This window comes from Canis aureus, chromosome 26 (genome assembly GCF_053574225.1).
Source record: "Canis aureus isolate CA01 chromosome 26, VMU_Caureus_v.1.0, whole genome shotgun sequence".
NCBI classification, from domain to species: Eukaryota; Metazoa; Chordata; class Mammalia; order Carnivora; family Canidae; genus Canis; species Canis aureus.
In genome coordinates this window covers 25,738,540-25,760,521 of record NC_135636.1, presented here as the reverse complement: position 1 = coordinate 25,760,521, position 21,982 = coordinate 25,738,540, and the positions used below count along the sequence as shown (strand labels likewise).

General features: G+C 46.4%; 1 non-coding gene across 1 annotated transcript; it reads left to right on the top strand.

Annotated features, from left to right (window-relative positions):
• The first annotated feature begins 15,688 nt into the window (after positions 1 to 15,688).
• On the top strand, positions 15,689 to 15,795 carry LOC144298931 (U6 spliceosomal RNA). The gene has a single exon (XR_013365767.1). It is a non-coding gene; the product is annotated as a U6 spliceosomal RNA (small nuclear RNA).
• The last annotated feature ends 6,187 nt before the right edge of the window (positions 15,796 to 21,982 follow it).

The following is a 21,982-nucleotide window of genomic DNA, read 5'->3' as shown; positions in this document are numbered from 1 at the left end:
CTCTCATTTCCCTCCCCACACAGGGCACCCACTTAATTTATTTTTTTAAAGACTTAATTTTTTTTGAGCAGTATTAAGTTTACAACAGAATTGAGAAGACACAGAGATTTTCCATATTCCCTTTGCCCCGCCACAAATAGCTTTCCCGTTATCAACGCCACTCACCAGAGTGGTACATCTGTTATAGTTGATGAAATCTATGTGGACGCATCATTCTCACCCAGAGTCCACAGTTGATTTTAGGATTTATTCCTGTTATATATTCTGTGGGTTTGGACAAATGTTTATAATGACATCATTATCATACCATCATATGGTATCACACTATTTTCACTGCCTTAAAAATCCTCTGTACCCTGCCTGTTCATCTACATCCCATCCCTGCAACCACTGATCTTTTAATTGTCTCTGTAGTTTTGCCTTTTCCAGAATGTCATATAGTTGGAATCATATAGTACATAGCCTTTTCAGATTGATGTCTTTCTCTTAGAAATATGCACTGAAATTTCTTCCATGTCTTTTTGTGGCTTCGTGATGCATTTTTTAAGCATTGAATAATATTTCATTGTCTGGATGTATCACAACTTATTTATCCATCCACCTACTGAAGACATGCTGGTTGCTTCCAAAGTTTGACTATTATGAATAAGGCTGCTATAAACATGTGTTCAGGTTTTTGTGTAAACATAAGCTTTTTTTTTTTTTTAAAGATTTTATTTATTTTTTCATGGGAGACACAGAGAGAGGCAGAGACATAGGCAGAGGGAGAAGCAGGCTCCCTGCGGGAAGCCTGGTGCAGGACTCGATCCCAGGACTCGAGGATCACACCCTGAGCCAAAGGCAGATGTTCAACTGCTGAGCCACGCAGGCATCCCTAAACATAAGTTTTCAACTCCTCTGGGACATGATTGCTGAATTGTGTGATAAGAGTACATTTAGTTTTATAAGAAACCATCAAACTGTCTTCCAAAGCGTCTGTGCTTTCTTGTGTTCCATCCCAATAGATGAGAGTTCCTGTTGCTCCATATCCTTATCAGCATTTGGTGTCAATGTTCTGGGTTTTGGTCCTTCCAATAGATGTGTAGTGGTATCTTATTGTTTTAATTGGCATTTTCCTGATGACAGGTGATGTGGAGCATCCTTTTATGTGCTTATTTGCCATCTGTGTGTCTTCTTTGGTGAGGTGTCTGGTCAGATGACCCATTTTTAAACTGTGTTTGTTTTCTTTTTGTTGAATTTTAAGAGTTCTTTGTATATTTTGGATAACAGTCTTTAACTGAATGTGTCTTTTGCAAATATTTTCTTTCACTCTGTGGCTTGTCTTGTCATTCTCTTGACAATATCTTCTGCAGAGAAGAAGGTTTTGATTTTAATGAAGTCTAGCTTATCAATCATTTCTGTGATGGATCATGTCTTTGGGGTTAGATCTAAAAAGTCATCACCACACCCAAGGTCATCTAGGTTATCTTCTGTGCTGTCTTCTAGGTATTTTATAGTTTTGTGTTTTACATTTAGTTCTGTGATCCGAGTTAAATTTTGTGAAGGGTGTATGGTCTGTGTCTAGACTCATGTTTTTGCATGTGGATGCCTAGAGTCCAGTTGCTCCAGCAACATTTGTTAAAGGGACTATCTTTGCTCCATTGTATTGCCTTTGCTCCCTGTCAAAGGTTAGTTGACTGTATTTATGAGGATCTGTTTTTGGGCTCTCTATTCTATTCTATTGATGTTTTTTTTGGGTTATTATTATTTTTTTTTAAAAAAAGGATTTTGTTTATTTATTCATGAGAGACACAGAGAGAGAGAGGCAAAGACACAGGCAGAGGGAGAAACAGGGCCCACGCAGAAAGCCTGATGTGGGACTTGATCCTGGGACTCTGGGATCACGTCCTGAGCCGAAGGCAGATGCTCAACTGCTGAGCCACCCAGGCATCCCATTTTTGGTTATTATTCTGCCATTATGATGCTGTGGCAATTATTGTAGTTTTATTGTAGTCTTGACGTTGGGCAGAATCGATCTCCAGCTTTGTTCTTTAATATTGTGCTGGCTACTCTGGTCCACTAATATTGTTGATGCATGTCTTTGTTTTTGTGGGTTTTTTTTTTTTTTTGATGCATGTCTTTGAATATGCATGTTTCCCCATAAATTATGTGGTGCTGATTTGTGTTGAGTAGGTTATTAATGAACAGAAATGGTAGTTTCTACAGATCCATTTGTTGGGTTGTTTTGTTTACTCGACACTGTGCTCTGTGTGCTGAATCTTATTTTTTTAAATTTTTATTTATTTATGATAGAGAGAGAGAGAGAGAGAGAGGCAGAAATACAGGCAGAGGGAGAAGCAGGCTCCATGCACCGGGAGCCCGACGTGGGATTCAATCCCGGGTCTCCAGGATCACGCCCTGGGCCAAAGGCAGGCGCTAAACCGCTGCGCCACCCAGGGATCACCCTGTGTGCTGAATCTAACTGGAGTCCATTGCTTCTAACCCCTGCTTAGTACATATGGTGTGTGCGCACCTACCATGCCTCCTTTTCCATTGCCTTAGTGATGGACACTATGGCTACCTCTAACTTCCGCCTCTCTAAGCAAAGCTGTGATGGACTTCTGGTGTACAAGTCTTGTGGACTCCTGTGTGTGTTTCTCTGAGATAAACACCCAAGGGCAGGATTCCTGGGCCAGAGAGAATACACATAGTTAGCATAACTGCACTCCCAGTGGGCATGAGGGACCACCTTCCCCATATCATCCCTGGCACTTGAAATGATCTGATCTCTTGATTGATTGATTAAAGATTTTCTTATTTATTCATGAGAGACACACACAGAGAGGGAGAGACATAGGCAGAGGGAGAAGCAGGCTCCCTGAGGAGGAGCCTGATACAGGACTTGATCCTAGGACCCCACGATCACAATCTGAGCCAAAGGCAAGACGCTCAACCACTGAGCCACTAAGGTGCTCCTCTGATCTCTTGTTTTATTTTTTTAAATATTTTATTTATTAATTCATGAGAGACACACAGAGAGAGGCAGAGACGCAGGCAGAGAGAGAAGCAGGCTCCACACAGGGAGTCCGATGTGGGACTCCATCCCAGGATCCCAGGATCACGCCCTGGGCTGAAGGCAGGCGCTCAACCACTGAGCCACCCAGGTGTCCCTGATCTCTTGTTTTAAACTGCATTTCTCTGATGACAGAGAAATGGGTTGCTTTCCATCTCGTTATGCTTGCCTCCTCCACTAGACTGTGAGTTCTCCAGGGCACAGATGTATCCTAGTATCCCAGGCCAGAGCTTGGCACACCGTGGGCAACAATGAATATTGTTGAATGAATGAATGTGTGAAAAGGCTGATACCCAACCTCCCACACCTACTTTGTACCTAGATGGTGGTACCACTATATATATATGCTTGTGCACAGGTGAGGAACACACAAGAAGGACAAGGCCATACACATCAATCTACTTGGGGAAGAAGATGAATGGTAGTATTTATGGAGGGCCTATTTTGTGTCAAGAACTCATAGATGTATTACGATCTTAAGTTCAGTTAGGTGAGATGGAAACATATGTCTCCGTCACATTCAGAACGTTTGCAGGTCTGGTGCTCTGTGCTGTGGTATCCAGTGATCCCCGTTTCCTGGTACTCACCCACTGTGTAGACCCTTGCCTCACTGAACCACTTCTGAGTTGTGTGACCAGAAGAATTTGGAAGTGATAGTATGTGCCTTTTGAACCTAGCTGATGAGAGCCTTGAGCCTTGGTCTCTTGAATCACTCACTCTGGGGACAGCAGCCGCCCGGTGCTGAGGATATTCAAGTTGTCCCGTGGAGAGGCCCATGTAAAGAGGTCCCCAGCCCACAGGCAGCACCCATGGGCCACCCCTGTGAGTAAGCCTCCTTGGATGTGGATCTTGAATTCTGACCCAAAGGAACTGTGAAGGATAGCAAAGGTAAGAAAGAAAGGCAAAGCCAGATAAAAAATAATAAATAATTTTTGGTGTCGTAAGCCTCTAAGTTTAGTGTCTGTTGTTGTGCAGCCTTCGACAACTAAAGCAGATGGTGTTGGGGACCCAGGCTCTGTCTATCTTTCTGCTCCATCATACATGGCCTCAACCCTCTAAGTTGTCCCTTGAACCAAAATGGCTGCAGGGGCTGTTCTGCCGGCTTCCTGACCGGCAAAAAGGAGAAAGAAGTGAAAGAAGGAACAGCACACTTCGCTCATTGAGGGCACTTGTCTGGGAGTTATAACCCCACTTCTGCTTTTGTCCTGTTGACCAGACCTTGTTATTTGCCCATAAGCTACTGAAAAGGAGGCTGGGAAATGTAGTCTTCACTGTGGGTGGCCACACATCCAGCTGAATACTGGCTTCCCGGGAGGAGAGAAGAGAGGAAGACTAGATACCAGGAATCACCCAGGAACGCCTGCCTGCCGGAGGTGCATCTCTGGAGATAATAGAGCATCATGTGGTGGAGTCAGCAGACCCAGGAGCCTGACTGCCTGGGTTTACCTCTGCCACTTCCCAAAGCTGTAGGATCCTGCAAATGGTACTAAGTTTTTCTATGCCTCAGTTTCCTCTTCTGTAAAGCAGGGATCCTCCTAGAGCCCACCTGGGGAGGGGGGTTGTGAGGAGAAAGTGTAGCCGTCCTGGTGCACGGCATGTGCTGTGTAAGTGCTAGCTGTTGTCCTTAGTTCATCTCTGCAACGTGCTTTCTCAAGGTCACACAGTCACTAAGCGAGGGAAGCAGAATTTGGCTGGGTGGCCATTGCCCCCAAGACCCAGGTCAGCACCTGGCACGTAATAAGCACCCAGAAATATCTGCTGCATGAGTGTGTTAAACAAACATTTAGACTGTCCTTACATAGAGATGCCAGGTTTTGTTTTGTTCTGTTGTTCTGTTCAGGCAACTGAGAAAGCTCCATGGACCTCAGTCATGTGGTTCCCCTGGCATGGGGCTGGTGTCTTTGATTCCACCACTAGAGCTCAGCCTCTCAAGGACCCTCCAGGCCATCATTTTCAAGAGGGAATTCCTGGGAGCTATTGTTCTGGAAGGTGCCCAGTGTTCCATGATTTAAAAGTCTGGGAAGCTGCATTTGGCATTCCCCCTTCTAGAGGGTTGTAACACTTTCACATGTTAAAGGCTCTGAGAAATCCCGCGGTGAGAATCAGCTATTCAGGCTTCATTCCAATCTGCATTTTCTTGGCTTATTTGACCACAGACCCTCCTACCCAACCCCCCTCCACATCCCACACCAGACACCTAATAGAGAATACGGGTTAGCAGACATTTCTCCAAGCTATTATCAGTGATGGCCCGCCTCAGTGTGAGTGGGTATCCTCCTCCTCTTTCTTGACAGCATGTCTGATAGGAGCAAGGGGGGAGTAAGTATGGGGGTGCTGGTTACCAGCCAAAGTGGGGTTAAGAGGGGGGACTTCAGCCATTTTCCCAGAGCCCTACTCTCTAAGGGACACTAAAACGTCATTGGAAATGTAAAATGTTGGAAGAAAAAAAATGTGTTTCCTGGCACTTCTGTGAAGGGAAGTGCAATGAAGATATTAATATTATTATTATTACTATTACTATTATTATTATTATTGGATTGCAATATGCCAGGCACACTCTTCTAAGCACTTGGGTGCATTTTCTCTCTCTTGCCTTTTTCTTTTTTTAGAGAAGGAGATAGAGAGAGAGAGTGGGAAGCAGGGACAGAAGGAGAGGGAGAGAGAGAATCTCAAGCAGACTCCATGCCCAGCACACACCCCAATACGGGGGCTTGATCTCCCCACCCTGAGATCATGATCTGAGCCAAAATAAAAAATTGGGACACCTAACCAGCGGAGTCCCCCAGATGCCCTATATTTTCTTATTTAACCCTCAGAACAGCCTCATGAACTAAGTACTGTGAATAGTCTCATTTACAGAGGAGTAGACTAAGGAACAGAGAGGTTAAGTAACTTGCTTAAGGTCACACAGCTAGGGAGCAGACAGGAATATTTTGAAAAATTGCTTGTCAGGCTCCTGGGTCTGCTGACTCCACCACATGATGCTCTATTATCTCCAGAGATGCACCTACGGCAGGCAGGCGTTCCTGCCTGAAGATGAGGAGAGAAGAACCCTTCTTCAGGGTAGTTTAAGCTCAGATGCTCACAAAACTCTGATCTAGGGAGAAAGGGCCTGTTAGCTGAGGTATTCTGATTTTGTTGAGTAGGGGATGCAAGTTTGGGGCCAGAGTGGAGTTGCTGAATAATTGAAGGGAAGCAGATGCAGCCATGCCTGCCCTCCTTCAGCTCCATCCCTCCAAAGAAATGTTGGGTGGATGCTTAAAGACCATGAGGTTGAAGGAAGTGCTGAATAATTTAGCCTTCCCAGGTTGGGCCCAGGTGCTAAGTGACCCAGATGATATAGAAGAGCAGGATGATGCTAAATAACTCCATTTAAGGAGTCTTTAGAAAATTCAAGGAGGCCTATTGAAAATCCTCAAAGCCAGCTGTTGGGGGCAGGGGCCTCATCCTGAACTCAGCTGCTGACTGTGTCCTTGGGGAATTCTCCTCCCCTCTGCAAGCTAGATAGTGGGAGAGGTGGGGGGACTGGTTGGGGAGTGACCCCCAGAGAACACTGACATTAGCAGTTCTTACTACCCCCATTCCAGGCTTGGTAGGTCAGCCCAGACAGTATGATTTTAGAGAAGAACAAGATCAGTGACCTAGAGCACTCTGGAAAGGCTTCCTGGATCAAGGGGGTCTAAGCTACCTTAAACAGAAATCCCATGATAAAGATATGTTTTGTTTGGTCTATCCCCAATGGTCAATGGTGATGCTGGCACAACAGGTGCATTTGCAGGATGCTCTCCCAGGTTGGCATGCAGACACTGCTATCTGCCTATGTGATATCCAACCCCTCCCCCTATCCATCAACAGAACCCCAATTTGTCCAGGGCAGCAGTGGATCTAGCTATAAATATTCCCTTCTCAGTCTTCCTTGCAGCTGGAGCAGCCATGTGGCTCATTCTGGCCAATGAGATAAAAATAGAAGTTCCTAGGGAAAGGACTATTTCCTTAAATGAAATTACAGAGTCTCCCAAGAAGGTTTGCCCTTTACCTCAGCCTCTTCCTGCTTGGAATGGAGATGCAGTTCCTGGTGGTATAGCAGCCAACTTGGTGCCATGAGGATGAGAGTCACATGCTAAGCATGGCAGGGTAGAAATCTAGAGTGGCCAGAGTCCTTGATGATTTCTTTGAGAAGCTACACTAGCCCCAAATGTCTTGAAAAAAATTTAAAAACCTCTTATATGGTGAAACCACTATATTGGGTTTCTGTTACATGCAGCCAAATAGATAATCAATACATCCAGGGGTTGGGACACCTGGGTGGCTCCGCAGTTGAGTGTCTGCCTTCAGCTCAGGGAGTGATCCCAGGTCTGGGGATCAGTTCCACATCAGGCTCCCCACGGAGATCCTGCTTCTCCCTCTACCTATGTCTCTGCCTCTCTCTCTGTGTTTCTCATGAATAAATAAATACAATCTTAAAAAGAAAATACATCCAGGTCTCATAATGAATAAGGTCCGTAACACTACCGTCTACAGTACACTGTAGTGTGCCAGGCACTGAACAAACTACTCCATACCCATGGTCTCAATTCCTCCTCACCATCTTAGAAGCTGGGGGCTACATCATGCTACAGAAAGGGACTTTAGGGCTCTGAGGAATTAAGAAATGTGCTCATGATGGGCCAGTTAGGAAAGTAGCAGGGTCAAGATTTGGACCCGAATCTCTAATTTTCTGAAGTCTTTGTTGATAGCTACAGTGGTCTAAAAACATGACCTCCACTCTTCCAGTCAAGGGCTGGTGTCTGTGACCTCTCCCCTGAGTCTAGGCAGGCTTACGGCTGCTTTGACCAGTTGAATTTGGCAGAAGTGACTTTTGAAGTGACCTGTGGCTTGTGAAGCTGGGTGATAAAAGGTGATCCAGCTTCTGCCTGCTCACGGGACCCCCCCCCCCCCCCGTGAGCTCAGAGTTGCCATGTGATAAGGGCGAATGTTCTGAGACCACCATGCTGTGAGGAAGCCCAGGGCACATGGAAGAGCCACACAAAGGTGCTTCTGATGGGTTGTACTATCCTTCCAGCCCTCCCAGCCCAGGGGAGAGATACGTGAGGAAAGATGCCTGCATATGATGCCAGCCCCAGCTGGTGAGTCTTCCCGGTTGCAGCCTCAGACATCAGGAAGCAGAGACAAGCCTTCCCTGCTGTGCCCATTATTATGAATCCCGAATTACAGAATCTGTAAGCATAAGAAAATGGTTATTTTAAGACACCAAATCGTGGGGTAATTTGTCCCACAGCAATCCTAATTGTAACTATAGCTCACTGCAATGTTTCCCAAATATCTTCACACCTGAAAGTACCAAAAGCCTGAAAGTACAGTTGATTTTTTATTATTCACGGTAATTATATTGTGTAAAGTCACTGCAAACACTGAATTAGTAGTTAACTGAATAATAGCTCCTAGTGGGAAAATATAGGGTAAGGATCCTTTGAGCCTCAGGGCATAATATTTTCATCAACTGATCAATACCCACCTTGGTTTTTGTGGTTTCTATTGAAGGACACCTTATTTCATATATACCTTGGACTCACCTCGAATCCTGGACGACGTGTAAGTCATGCCTGAACAGAGCTTATCTAGCACATCTCAGCTTTCTCGAGCTTGCAAACACTAGGCAGTGCTTCAGCACTGTGCTTGGGGCCCTTTAAGACTGAAATCACCAACAAAAAGCACGTGGATGTGCAAAGTGTGGCACTAAATAGACCCCAAGAATGGATGCCTGTGTATAGTATGAGCATAGACACAGGAAGGCAGAATGACAGCTTGATCCATCTCAGCTGGGAACGTGTGTCCGGGACTCAAACTTTTCTTCACTCTGCACATGTGTGGGAATGGCTACGAAAGCACTGGCAAGTATTTGTTTCGGGGTTATAAATATATTTCAGTGAGTAGGCAGGTTTGCTAACACGGAGTCTTTGATATGGATTGATAGTATTATTTAATAGGTTCAGGACGTGCAGTCCTGATTAATAACTGGAGGAAGTGAGAGGCACTGAGCAGATAAAGGGGCATCCCAAGAGCCTTGCTTTTGTCGTTTGTGAAGTGTGGGTGATGACGCCTACCCTGTCCGGTTTGTGGAGGGAGGAAGTGATAGCAGTAACGTTGACTATTATTTACAGAGGGCTACATGCTAAACACTTGACATGCCTATTTTCATTAACGCCTCACCACAATCCTTACGAGACAGATCCTATTATTCAGACCACTTTACAGATGAGGAGACTCAAACCTAGCTAGATTGAGGGACTTTGCCCCACAAGTTTTATGAGACCAGACAAAGCAGCATCCCATTTCTTTTTTTTTTTTTTAATTTATTCATGAGAGATACAGAGAGAGAGAGAGGCAGAGACACAGGCAGAGGGAGAAGCAGGCTCCATGCAGGGAGCCTGATGTGGGATTCGATCCCGGGACTCCAGGGTCACATCCTGAGCCACCCAGGCTTCCCTCTGGAGCCCATTTCTTTTCTTTTCTTTTCTTTTTTTTTTTTTTTTTTAAGATTTTATTTATTTATTCATGAGAGATACAGAGAGAGAGGGGCAGAGACATAGGTAGAGGGAGAAGCAGGCTCCATGCAGGAAGCCTGATATGGGACTCGATCCCAGGACTCTGGTATCATGCCCTGAGCCCAAAGCAGATGCTCAACTGCTGAGCCACCCAGGCGTCCCTGGAGCCCATTTCTATCTGAGTCCCACACGCATGTCCTTTCCCACACTGCTCCAGACTGTTCCAGAGCATGTTTATAAATGCCTGGCAGAGAGTATATTCACAGTCAGTGGATGCTTTGCTGATGACCCTAAACTGGGATCTGTGGCCTCTGAGGCAGTTCTGTAAAGGGAGAGGGAAGGCTGAGCCCTGGGCAGGGTTGGGAGGCAGAGTAGGAGCTGTGGGGAAGGAAAGAGCCTGTGTGGTGGGAAGGCAGGGCAGGGAGCTAGGAGGATTTTGAGTCAGACCCTGTGGTCCCCTCCCACAGAGGGTTAAAGCAGCCCAGCCTCCTTCCGGCTGAGCGGAAATCAGGTTTGAGAGCTGAGAGGAGCTCCAGAGGGATGTTTTTCTTCTCCATTTGTCTGCTGTGGCTGGCCCATAAAATCTACCGGAACTCCATGCTGAACTGAGGAATTCCTGCTGAACGGGGGCGGGGGGCGGGGGGGGCGACGTGGAGAATGCGGGGCGGGGGGCAGGGAGGGGGGAGTCCTTATCAGGGCAGAGACCACTCCATCTTCAAGCCTCTACCTCTGGGTCAGGGGATCCCCTCTGGAGGCCTCACAGGATTTCTTGGATGAGGGCATGTACAAGGAAGAAGGACACCCCTACCCCCAGGTGAACTTGAGGGGTGAGGAGTGAACGCAGACAGGGAGGGCTCAGGCCATGGCTGGTCAGTAGGGTATGATTCAGGTCCTCCCCTTCTACATATGATGGTGTTGGGCAAGTCTCTTCCCATTTCTTCATCTGAGAACCCAGGCAGCCTGAGCGAGATGATCACCGTCTGTAATTTTCTAGTCAGAGGTGACAGTTGGAGGGTTTTTTTCTATCTAGCAGGCACCTTGCGTGCATTTCCTCCCCTGAATGCAGTACAATTGTTTTCACTCCTTTTTTACAGTAAACTGACGGTCAGAGAGGGGAGGTGGCCAGCCCAATGCCACCCACTCACAGGGCAGGGCAGGATTCAAACCTAGGCAGTTGATGCCAGAACCTATCTCTCAAGGGTTCATCCTTCTGCCTCCCGATATGAATGACCCCAATTGTCCTTGTCCTTGGGTACCCTCTTCCATTTCTCTCAGTTGATGCCTCACTCTTTAAGACTCAGCTCATGCATTACTTTCTCCAGGAAGCCTGCTCTGACTAGCCAAGCCAGACTAGGGCTCCTCTCTGGCTGCCTATATGCCTGGGAGGTAACTGTTTTGGTTACTGAGCTGTGAGCCGTGGGTCACCAGAGCCACTTCTAATTCTTCCTTTGCCTTCTGCATCAGTCGACAAAGGAAACTTTTTATTTGCCTTGAAGATGCTAAGTGCTTGTAGCCACCTTAGAACAAGGTGCCCTTGAGAGGTGGGGGTCCACGTGCCTTCCCTTCCCCTTGAGTCTGGGTGGGCTTGAGACTGTGTGCATCAATGGAGGATGGTGGAAGGGATTCTGTGTGGCTTCCAAGGCTGAACCATAACAGGTGATGCAGTGATGCAGCTTCACCTTGTTCACTGGAGCACCTGTTCTCAGAGCCCTGAGCTTCTGTGAAAGAAGTCCAAGTGCTCTGAGACCACCATCTCACGAGGAAGTCTAGGCCACCCAGAAAGGTCCTGCTCGTGGTTCCAAGCCAGCGGCCTCCAGATTATTCCAGCCCTCAGTTATTGATTCACATTCAGCCTTTGAGTCTTCCAACTGAGGCTCAAGACACTGTGGAGCAGAGACCAGTCCTCCCCACCACACTTGTTCTGCATTCACAAGCATCATAAAATGGTTGTTGCATTAGGTCACTGAGTTTTGAGGTAGTTTGTTACATAGTAGTACTAACCGGAGCATGACTACCACCCCGGGCAAGTCACCTTCATGTCTTACTAGGATTATTCCAACGGTCTCCTCACAGGGCTCCTTGATCTTTTCGTTTTCTTTCTTTTTTTTTCTTTTAAAAAAGATTTTAGGGGATCCCTGGGTGGCGCAGCGGTTTGGCGCCTGCCTTTGGCCCAGGGCGCGATCCTGGAGACCCGGGATCGAATCCCACGTCGGGCTCCCGGTGCATGGAGCCTGCTTCTCCCTCTGCCTGTGTCTCTGCCTCTCTTTCTCTCTCTGTGACTATCATAAATAAAAAATAAAAAAATAAAAAATAAAATAAAAATAAAAAAAATAAAAAGATTTTATTTATTCTTGAGAGTCTTTTGGTTTTCTTCCCTGGTTCCTCTGCAGTCTGTTCTCGACACAGCAGTCAGACACATCCTGTAATGCACAGATCAGACAACATCCCTCTTCTGCACAAAACACTCCCTTGGCTCCCAGTTCACTCGGAGTAAAAGCCAGATCCTTAGGATGACCCATGTGTGACCTGCTCTCTCATCTATCCTATTACTCCTCTGTACCATCTCCCACCTTCTCCTCCCCAGCCACACTGGTCTCCGAGCCACTCTTCATACACCAGACCCTCTGCCTCAGGACCCTTGCACTGGCTATAGATCACACTCTACTGCCTAGAACACTCTTCCTCCAGGTATTGCCTGGTTCACTGCCTCATCTTGTTCAAGTCCATGCTCAGATGTCACCTTCTCAGTGAGGCCTTCCCTATTGAACTCCATGAGCCCTCCTCCTCACTCCCAAGCCACTTGCCTGGCTTTATTTTTATTTATTTTTTTTCTGGCTTTATTTTTTATTTCGCTATGGCCCTTATAACTATCTAACACCCTATATAATTTACTTAGTGTATTTATTATTTATTATCTCTTCCCTGCCATGGAATGTCAACACTATGGGCACGGATCACTGTTTATTCTCAAATGTATCCCCTGTGTTTGAAAGAGCACTTGACATTCAGTGATGCTTTGCTGAATGAATGAGCTGCAGGAGCCCAGATGTGGGGCTGTCCAGTGGGGAGGCAGATGGGGGTCAGGAAAGAGCAGGAGTGGAGAGGCTGTTTTGAACCAGTGCACCAGGGCTGGAGGACATTCCATGGAAGTGAGAGCTTACTGGCCCCCCCTGCCAGTGACAGCTTACTGCCCCCCCCCCCCAGGGAACCCTGAGGATGGGAGAGTAAGAGGGAAAGGCTTTGAAGATGCAAACATGGGGCGTCTCCCGGGGCTTTCCTCCTTGGTCTTGTGTGCCTCCGGCCCTGCCAGTAAACAGGATCTCTGGGCAACTGCCTGAGAATCCTGCTCACTGCCCAGAGACCTTGACTTGCTCTTTCCTGTGCTATAAATCGGGCTTCTTCCATCTGTGACATCCTGGATGCTGCTGGGGGAGGTGAGACAGGGCAGATTTGTTGCAAGGAACTGTGTGCGGCCCTGAGCAGCACACTGCACCTCAGTTTTCTTGTCAGCAAAATGGGAATGATAGGAGGATGTGTTTCAAGGCATGACTGCGAGGTTGAATGAGATAATGAAGAAAGTCCTTGGTAAATAGAGTTGTTCCATGGACCCTTGAGGGGGTAAAGGCACAAAGCACAAACCCTAGCTCTGCCACCAAGGTCAGCCTCATTGTCTGCAAAATAGGATGAATGTGAGTCACTAATGTCATAAGATTGTTGAGAGATTCAAAATGCAAAGGAAATTCTTAGCACGCAGTAAACATGCAATAGTTTGCTTTTATTAACAGTAATTATTCTAATAATGATAGAGGATAAAATGTTATTGAGAAGCCATCTGGGAGCCCAGGAGACTGAGTTCATGCTCCAGAGGGAACCATGACCGTGGATTGCACACAGCACCATTTCAGCCCTGTGCCTTTTGTGTACAATTCAGTTTGGTCATACAGACTCTCTCCTATATGCAAGGTCACCTCCTCCCATTGCCTCTAGCAAGCCATACCCATGAGCATACTTCTTCCTTAAAATATCACAGGAGTATATATTTGGCTTTGAAGCCAGCCTGGGAGTGAGTGTGTCGGCGGTTCAAATCCAGGCCCCAGAGCTCCCAAGCTGCAGAAATGTACTCATGCTAATTTCTCTGTGACTCAGTTTCCTTTCCTGAGAAAAAAGAATAATAATAGCTCCAGCGTCTTACAATTGCCATGAAGATTGAGTGAATTAAAATGTGCCCAGTGCCTGACACGGTCCCTGGCACTAGCAACCTGCAAGCATATTATATAGAAGAGTGTTACTATCTTTATTCCATCAATATGTAAACTGAGGCTCAGGCAGAAGAAAGAACTTGGTTCAAGTTATCAGTTGTAATGTTTATTGTCCCAGAGCTGGGATTAGTTTCATTTACCCCAGTAGAAGCCCCAACCAGGGAACTCACCGTTTGTGAGATATCTCCTTTTATCCCTTAGTGTTTTTTTTTGGCTCAGTGGGAATCCATGCCAATAAGGTTAGAAAAATGGATTAGAGGAGAACTTAACATTGAGAAAAATCTCATCCATGAGCTTCTTTTCATAAAACTGAGGAAACACTTAGCCCTGTAGGACAAAGTCTTGGGTTCCAAGTGAGATGTACTAAGCAAGGTCATAGGAGGTCCTTGAAGGCTCTTATTTTATTTTATTTTATTTTATTTTATTTTATTTTATTTTATTTCATTTTATTTTATTTTATTTTATTTTATTTTAATTTTTTAAAAGATTTTATTTATTCATGAGAGGCACAGAGAGAGGCAGAGACATAGGCAGAGGGAGAAGCAGGCTTCCTATGGGGAGCCTGATGCAAGACTCGATCCCAGGACCCTGGGATCACTACCTGAGCCAAAGGTAGGTGCTTAACCTTTGAGCCACTCAGGTATCCCCCTTGAAGGCTCTCACTTAAAATCTGGCAGTATGTTTGTGTTCATTGATGTTACTGAGATCTGGACATTGCTAGTGGGGTGCAAATTGGCACAGTGATTGAATTCCACAAATATTCAAGATATATTTTTAGAGTCTAAGTGAAAGGTATCATGCAGGTGTGGAGGATTTGCAGTGAGATTCACGATCTGGGGAGGAGATGGACAATGAACCAATGTAGAACTCCATCTAACACATGTTGGGGAAGAAATGTTAAGAAGAAGGCAAAGCAGGGTAAGGAGGAGACCCCAAGTGGGGAGAGGTGGTGGTGTCTGGTTGGAGGCACAGATGGAGTAAGGATGAGCCGGGGAGATATGGAGGAAGAGAGTATTTCAGGTGGAGGGACGTTAGGTGGAAGATCCTGAGATGGGAGCATGCATGGCAGGTTCAAACTTCTGCCAGGAACCCCAGGTGGGACAGAGAAGGGGGAGACAGGATGGGCGAGACAGGTCATGGGGTCAACACAGGGCTTCAGAGTTCTCAAGGACATTTTACTCTGAGTAATGTGGGAGATCATCAGAGAGGCTTCTGAGCAGAGGAGGGGCAGGATCTGACTTAGGTTTTAAGGGGAACCCCTCTGGCTGCACATGGAGAATGGACACTGAGGTCCAGGGCAAAAGCTGGGAGCCCAGGAACAGCGGCTTGTTTGAGGGTGGTGTGCATGGAGGCAGGGAGGGGTGCTCAGATGTTATGGAGAAATGGATGGAGCTCAGAGGTGATTGAAGAGTGGGCAGTATGTGTCAAAATTGCAAGTGCACATGCCCATTCACCTAGCAGGTCTGCCTCTGGGACTTTATCCTACATTTATATTTGCACATGTGTGAGATGACCCAGATACAGGGATACTTATTGCCGTGCAAAGAGAACTGAACAGGCTGGATGGAGCCAAGTGTGGGTGGCGATGTGGAGGTAGCACTGCGGAAGTGAGGACAGGAGCTGCCATCTGGAGAGCAAGCTGTCACATTAAATATATATTGGAGTGTAGAAGAGAGGACCACTAAGTCTCTGATAGTCTTCCCAGCAACAGGTGAGGTCTGTGCACCTACTCTCTGAATCTGGACTGCTCTGTGACTGCTTTGACCAATACTATGGCAGAAATGATGCTGTGACAGCTTCCCGGCCCAGATCTTAAAAGACTAGCAGTTTCTGTGCTCACTTCAGCAGCACATATGCTAAAATAGGAATGATCCAGAGAAGATTAGCATGGCCCTTGCGCAAGGATGACATGCAAATTTGTGAAGTGTTCCATATTAAAAAAAAAAAAAAGGACTAGCAGCTTCTACTTCCTCTTTCTTGGAATGATCACCTGGAGAGAAGCCAGCTGCCATGAAGGAAGTCCAACCACCCTGAGACTGCCATGCAGTGAGGAAGTCATAGCTAGCTATGGAGAGGTGTCCTCTAGAATGGGACACTATGAGAGGGAGACAGAAACAGAGACAGAGAGATCTGGTGTATCAAGGCTACAGACATGAGTAAAGAGGTCAGCCATCTTGGAAGGGAACCTCCAACCTCTACTGTCTCAGCTGACACCACATAGTTCAGAGATGAGTGGCCCAGCCAAGCCCTTCCTGAATTCCTGACCCTCAAATTCATGAATAAAACAAAGTGTGGTTTTAAGCCTCTAAATTGAGAGTAATTTATTAGAGAGCAAAAGATAACTGGAATATATATCCTCTATCACTCAGCAATCTTATGCCTACCTCTTTGTCCAGACAAGATTCTCATACTGACCCAGACAAGGACATGCCAGTGTGGTGACAATGTGGTGGGTAGAGACCTAGAGACCACCCAGGTGCCTGTTACTTGACTAGTAGAGACAAAAACATGTGGATGTAAACCAGGGAGTTCTAGTCAGCAACTAGAAGCCACAAGTCAAGCCACAACCCAGATAGATGTTCAACAGGGAATGAGCACTAGAGTGAAACCAGATTAAAATGCATATACAGAAAGCAACAATACCCGTACAAGCACACTGTGTTCTTCAAGAAGACTAACACACCAAAGAACACATGGAACCCATTAGAATGGGCCTACGGAAGAGCAGAAAATGGGAGGGGGAAATGGGATAAAAGAGAATAGAGAGAGAAAAATAAAACAAAGAAGGGGCATGCAGGGGTCAACAATGATACTCTGCCTTGAAATGATGACTTTTTTTTTAAACTCAACCGTTTACATTTGAAGCTTAAAAAGTAATAACAAAGGTAAACAAAATGAATGTCCATAAATATGGGATTGTTGAATAAATTACAATACATCCACATGATGGCATACTTATTAAGCCATATAAATAAATGTCAAAGTTTTCTATGTATGAATATGTAAGAATCTGCAAAGTATATTTTTGCAGGGAGGAGGGGGGAGAAATGATGTAGAAGGGTATGTATAATAGGCTCCCATTTAGGGGAGAAAATAAAATGTATGTATTTGCATACATGTATGTATGTATTTGCATATACATTTATTTTTAAATTTTTTAAAGATTCATTTGTTTATTTAAGAGAGAGAGTGCATGCAGGCACACATGAGCAGGTGGAGGGGCAGAGGGAGAAGGAGAGGGAGAGAATCTCAAGCAGACTCTACTGAGTGTGGATCCTGATGCAGGGCTCAATCTCATGGCTCTGAGGTCATGACCCAAGCTGAAACCAAGAGTCAGACGCTCAACTGACTGAGCCACCCAGGCACCCCTGCACATACATTTATAAACAAGTGGTATCTCTATGGAAGAATATCCCAGAAACTAATCCAAGCAGATGCTTTGGAAAAAGCCAGGTGTCAGAGTACAGGAGTAGTTAGGAGAACTTCAGAGGCAGACATGCAGTCTGTCAGTGTTCACCTTTGGATTCCAGTTACCATGATGTGATGGAATCCAGGTCCCATGGAGAGGACCATGTAGAGAGGAACTGAGTCCCTCTCCTATATCCTGCCCTCTGCCCCTAGCCAGCAACCAGCACCAACTTGCCAGACATGCAAATGAGCTTGTTAGGCAGCAGATTCTCCAGCCCCAGTCAGGTCTTCAGATGAGTACAACCCCCAGCTGACATTTGGATGCAACCTCCTGAGGACCAGAACTGCCCAGCCAAAGCACTTTCAAATTCCTGACCCTCAAACACTGTGAGATACCATAAATGTCACTGCTTTAAAGCACCATTCTGTGGTTGGTAGCATGTGTTACACAGGATAAATAACTAATACAGAAGACTCCTGCAACCCTTCCCAATAAAAGTCCCCCTCTCCTCCCCAAAGAGACCACTACCCTGATTATTTATTGTTCCTATGAATGTTCTAACTTATACTACATATAAATCCTTATACCATATATAGGACTGTGTTTCATTCTGAGAAGTATAGAAATGCCCATGATATAATATATACATTTGTGTTTATAATATGTATCCTATCTTACTTGCTTTTTTTCTTCCACAGTATGCTTTGAAGATCCATCTGTGTTGAGGCAGGCAGCCTGCCTTTTCACTAATATTACATTCCATTATATTAATAGCATAATATTAGATCTTATAATATTGTAATATAACATTCCATTATATTAATATACAATACTATAATTTAGTAGGCAGATCAAAGTGTTTGGCACACCTGGTCAAATTGCATCTTCACATCTGTGATAGCAGCTGGACATCACGCATACCTACTAAATGTTAGCTATGCCAGTGACCTATATTTATACTTGGACTTTTAATTTTGAAATGTTTCAGAGTTCCAGAAAGGTTGCAAAAACAGCACAAAGAATTCCTTCATACCTTCACCTAGATTCCTCAAATGTTCACATTTTACTACCTTGCTTTATCATTCTATCTCGGCTTACATTTCTGTCTGTCTAGGAGTAAATTGCAGACATGATGTCTCCTCTAATCTTCTAAATTATTCCATGTATATTTTCTAAACACAAGAACGTTCTTTAATAAAGCCACAGTACAGATACAAAAATCAGGACATTAATGTTGTTGCAATATTATTGTCTACATTATAGACTTAGTGAAATGTTGCCAATTGTTCCACTAATATCCTTTCACAGCAAACAAACAAAATCTTTTTTTTTTTTCCTGATCCAATATCCAATCCAGGGTAAGTTGCATTTAGTTTTTATATCTCTTTAGTTTCCTGTCATCTGGAATAGTTCCTTAGTGGGTTTTTTCTTGTTTTGTTTTGTTTTGTTTTGTTTTTTACTTTTATGAACTTGACATTTTTTTCATGCACATGGACCAGTTGTTTTGTAAGCAGTCCCTATAGTTGGGTTTTTCTGTTATTTCCTTATGATTAGATTCAGATCAGGAGCTTTTGGCAGCAATACCACAGCAGTGATGCTGTGTACTCTGCAATGTGTTCTCTCAGGGGGCACATGAGGTCAATTCCCCCCTTGCTAGTTATGTTCACCTTGATTACTTGGTTAAGGTGCTGTCTACCAGCTTTCTCCACTATAAAGGCACAATTTTTCTCTTTGTAATTAATAAATATCTGTGGGGAGATATATTGAAACTATGCAAATATTCTGCTTCTCTTCATTCTTCCTACCCACATACTTCCTAGCAGGATGCTATATTTTGCATTAAGTGTAATTATTTGGCCAAGGAATACATGATTATAGACCAATAATTCAACAGTATAAAAAAGTGTAAGGAAAGTCTCCTTCCTACTCCCTCCCCAGCCACCTGGGTCCTCTCCCTGAGCCATCCCTATTCTTGCTGTTTCCCTGTGTCTTTCTTGATTGTTCTATGCACAAGCAAGCTGATAGGTAGATATACACATTGCTCTGCATCTGGCTTTATTTCACTTAACGTTTTGGAGGCCATTTTCTTTTACTCATAAAGAGAGATCTTTTTCTGATTTTAGAAACTTAATCCTCCTGAGATGTGATCCCTTCATGTTCACAAAGAAGAAAACTGAGGCCCAGAGTGAGAAAGGGCCAGGTCCCCAAAGTTAGAAGGCCAAACAGACTTGGAAACCAGTCCAGGACCCCTGCACGAGGGAGCTGACAGGTCTCACCACTGGGGAGCCAGACCTTCCAGGGTCTTGCCCCAACAAGATGCCAGACCCAAGCTCAGTGTCCGTTCCCAGCCTGGCTTCTCCCCACTGCCTCCCCAACCCCCCGGGGTCCCCTTCTTAGCTCTTGTTAGGGACTTCCCTCTAGCTCCCTGCTGGGCCAGGCCTTGGGAGCCCCATTGATCCTCTGACAGCCCAAGACAGATCGTTGGGGAGTGTGTATTCAGGTGCAGGCTGAGCACATGGAGGCCAGATGAGAACAGGGTGTGTGTGGGGGGGTCAGGGGCCCTCTTGGGTGGGGGATACAGGACTGAGGAAAGGGAAGATAGAGGATCCCACAGACACCTGCCTCCTCTCCTCCCTCCCCCACCATTCCCGCCCTTCTTGGACTTCAGCTCCCCACCCCCTCATGTGGGTTGAGGCTCACCCATGTCTTCTCCTTTCCCCTGCCTAGGAGCCTAGGGCATAGCAGAGAGAAGTTAAGGTATGAAATGTACCCTGCTTGGTTTGATGGCAGCCTAGGCCCTCCTGTGAGAATCAGGCAGATATCTCTTCCTAATCCTCAGTTTCCTTGGGGTGATGAAGAGGAAACAGGCTTCACATGGGTCATTATATGTCTCCATGGCCTGTCACTGGCCTCTCAAAACTCACACGGCGAGGTCCTTCTCTGGTATGGAAGCCCCTACCCGTTTCCCTGACTCTCCCCACTCTCCCCACCCCAGAAGGAACACAGTGCTTGGGATCAGGCTTGTTGACCCAAAGGGGCTTCTGGAATAGGACATCTGGAGGTGCTGCATCACGGACTGGAAGAGCCCAGGCACAGCCACAGGATGGTCTCTGCCCCTGTTCTTCGGGTGATGGGTGCTCACTCCTTAGTGAGGTAGCCCTTGAGCTCTGCTAGTTCGTTCTCCTTCCTCTTTTGTAGAAATCTGCCCCCCTGTGGCTTCTTCGGGGCAGTGTGGTCCCCATAATGGGGAGTCTGCCTAGATGCCCTGTGACCCCCAAAAGGCCTTTAGATGGCATGTGCATCTTAAGTGGATACCTGAGCATTGTGTGGTGTGCAAGGGGGTTGGGGGCTATGGGCACATGGGGGCTCAGAGAGAGGGGAGAGAGGGTAGAGGCATAGAGATGTGAACAGAGAGAAAAAAGATTCAGTGAAAGAAACAGGTACTTGGTGAGGGTGACAGGGTCTCAGAGGGAGGCTGGGGGCACAGAGAGGGAGCTAGCAGAGCAGGGGTGGGTGGGGGGTGGCGCTCAGATGGAGGGTTGCAGACTTAGCGAAGGGAATGGGGACTTGGAGTGGGGGTAAAGGCTCAGACAGAAGGATGGGGGACAGAGGGAGGGATGACTGCACACAGGAAGGAGGAGGAGGCTGTCCCTGGGGAGGGTGGCACAGAACAGAGACCAGGGGAGTAGTCTGGGCCAGCAGCTCCTTCCCGGCAGGCAGATCCTGAGCTGATGGTCCTTAACTAGCAGCTGGGTGCAGTTCCCTGTGATTCGCAGCCACAGCCAGGGTGTCAGTACCTCTGCGGTGTGCTAGCCTTCCAGAGGGTACCATACAGGGAGCCAAGGTAGATTGCTGGAAGGGCTTCCCCAGCCTCATGCTGGGCTAGTGAAGGTGTCAGTTTGCCTTCTCTGCAAAATTAGGGGATTGTTGGAAGGCAATATCAACTGCAGGCAGGGGGCTGGCATCAATTATCCCAACACTAGGGCTGTGGGTTCTGGGGAGGGGACAGGGTTTGTACCCCTCACAAATCCCTGGACTTTGCACTGGAGCTCCTTAGATGGAATGGCTAGCTGCCTGTTGCAGAAACAAGGGAATGGGCCAGAGGGACAGTTTGTTACTCAAGGTCACACCACACAACACAGATACTCTTTGAGTGTGTCTGTGCCAGACACTGTCCACTGAATCCTCACTACCAACCCCCAAGGTGGCTACTATTATCAGCCTCATTTTACAGAAGAGGAGATGGAAGCACAGAGCAGTCACACAGCCAGGAAGCCCCACTAGCTGGGATTTGAACCCAGTCATCCTGGCTGATGCGAGTAGGGGCAAAAGGGCCAGGAAGGTCTCAGACCTGGGCTTCCCCTGGCCATGGGGGCTGACAGTGCCTTTCTCCCCTTCATTCCCCTCTCTGCAGGGATGCCGGGTATGTTTGGTGCCCCCGGCAGGGTTGGGAGGTGAGACTTAAGTATAAATAAATAAACAGGGAGCAGATGGTGGGGAGGGGCCGGTACAGAGAGGGGCAGGGCTAGGGCCTCCCACTTCTCCCTGGGAAAACATTACTGGGCTGGAGCAAATGGATTCCAGACTCAGGGCCGGGAGACCCCCTCCCCAGGCCTGCTGTCCTCTCTGTTGATCTGGGGCCTGGCACAGCACTTGGGAGAAATGGTAGGCTGGGGTCCTGAGTCCCAGATTCTGTACATCTATCTTTTCCCTCTCT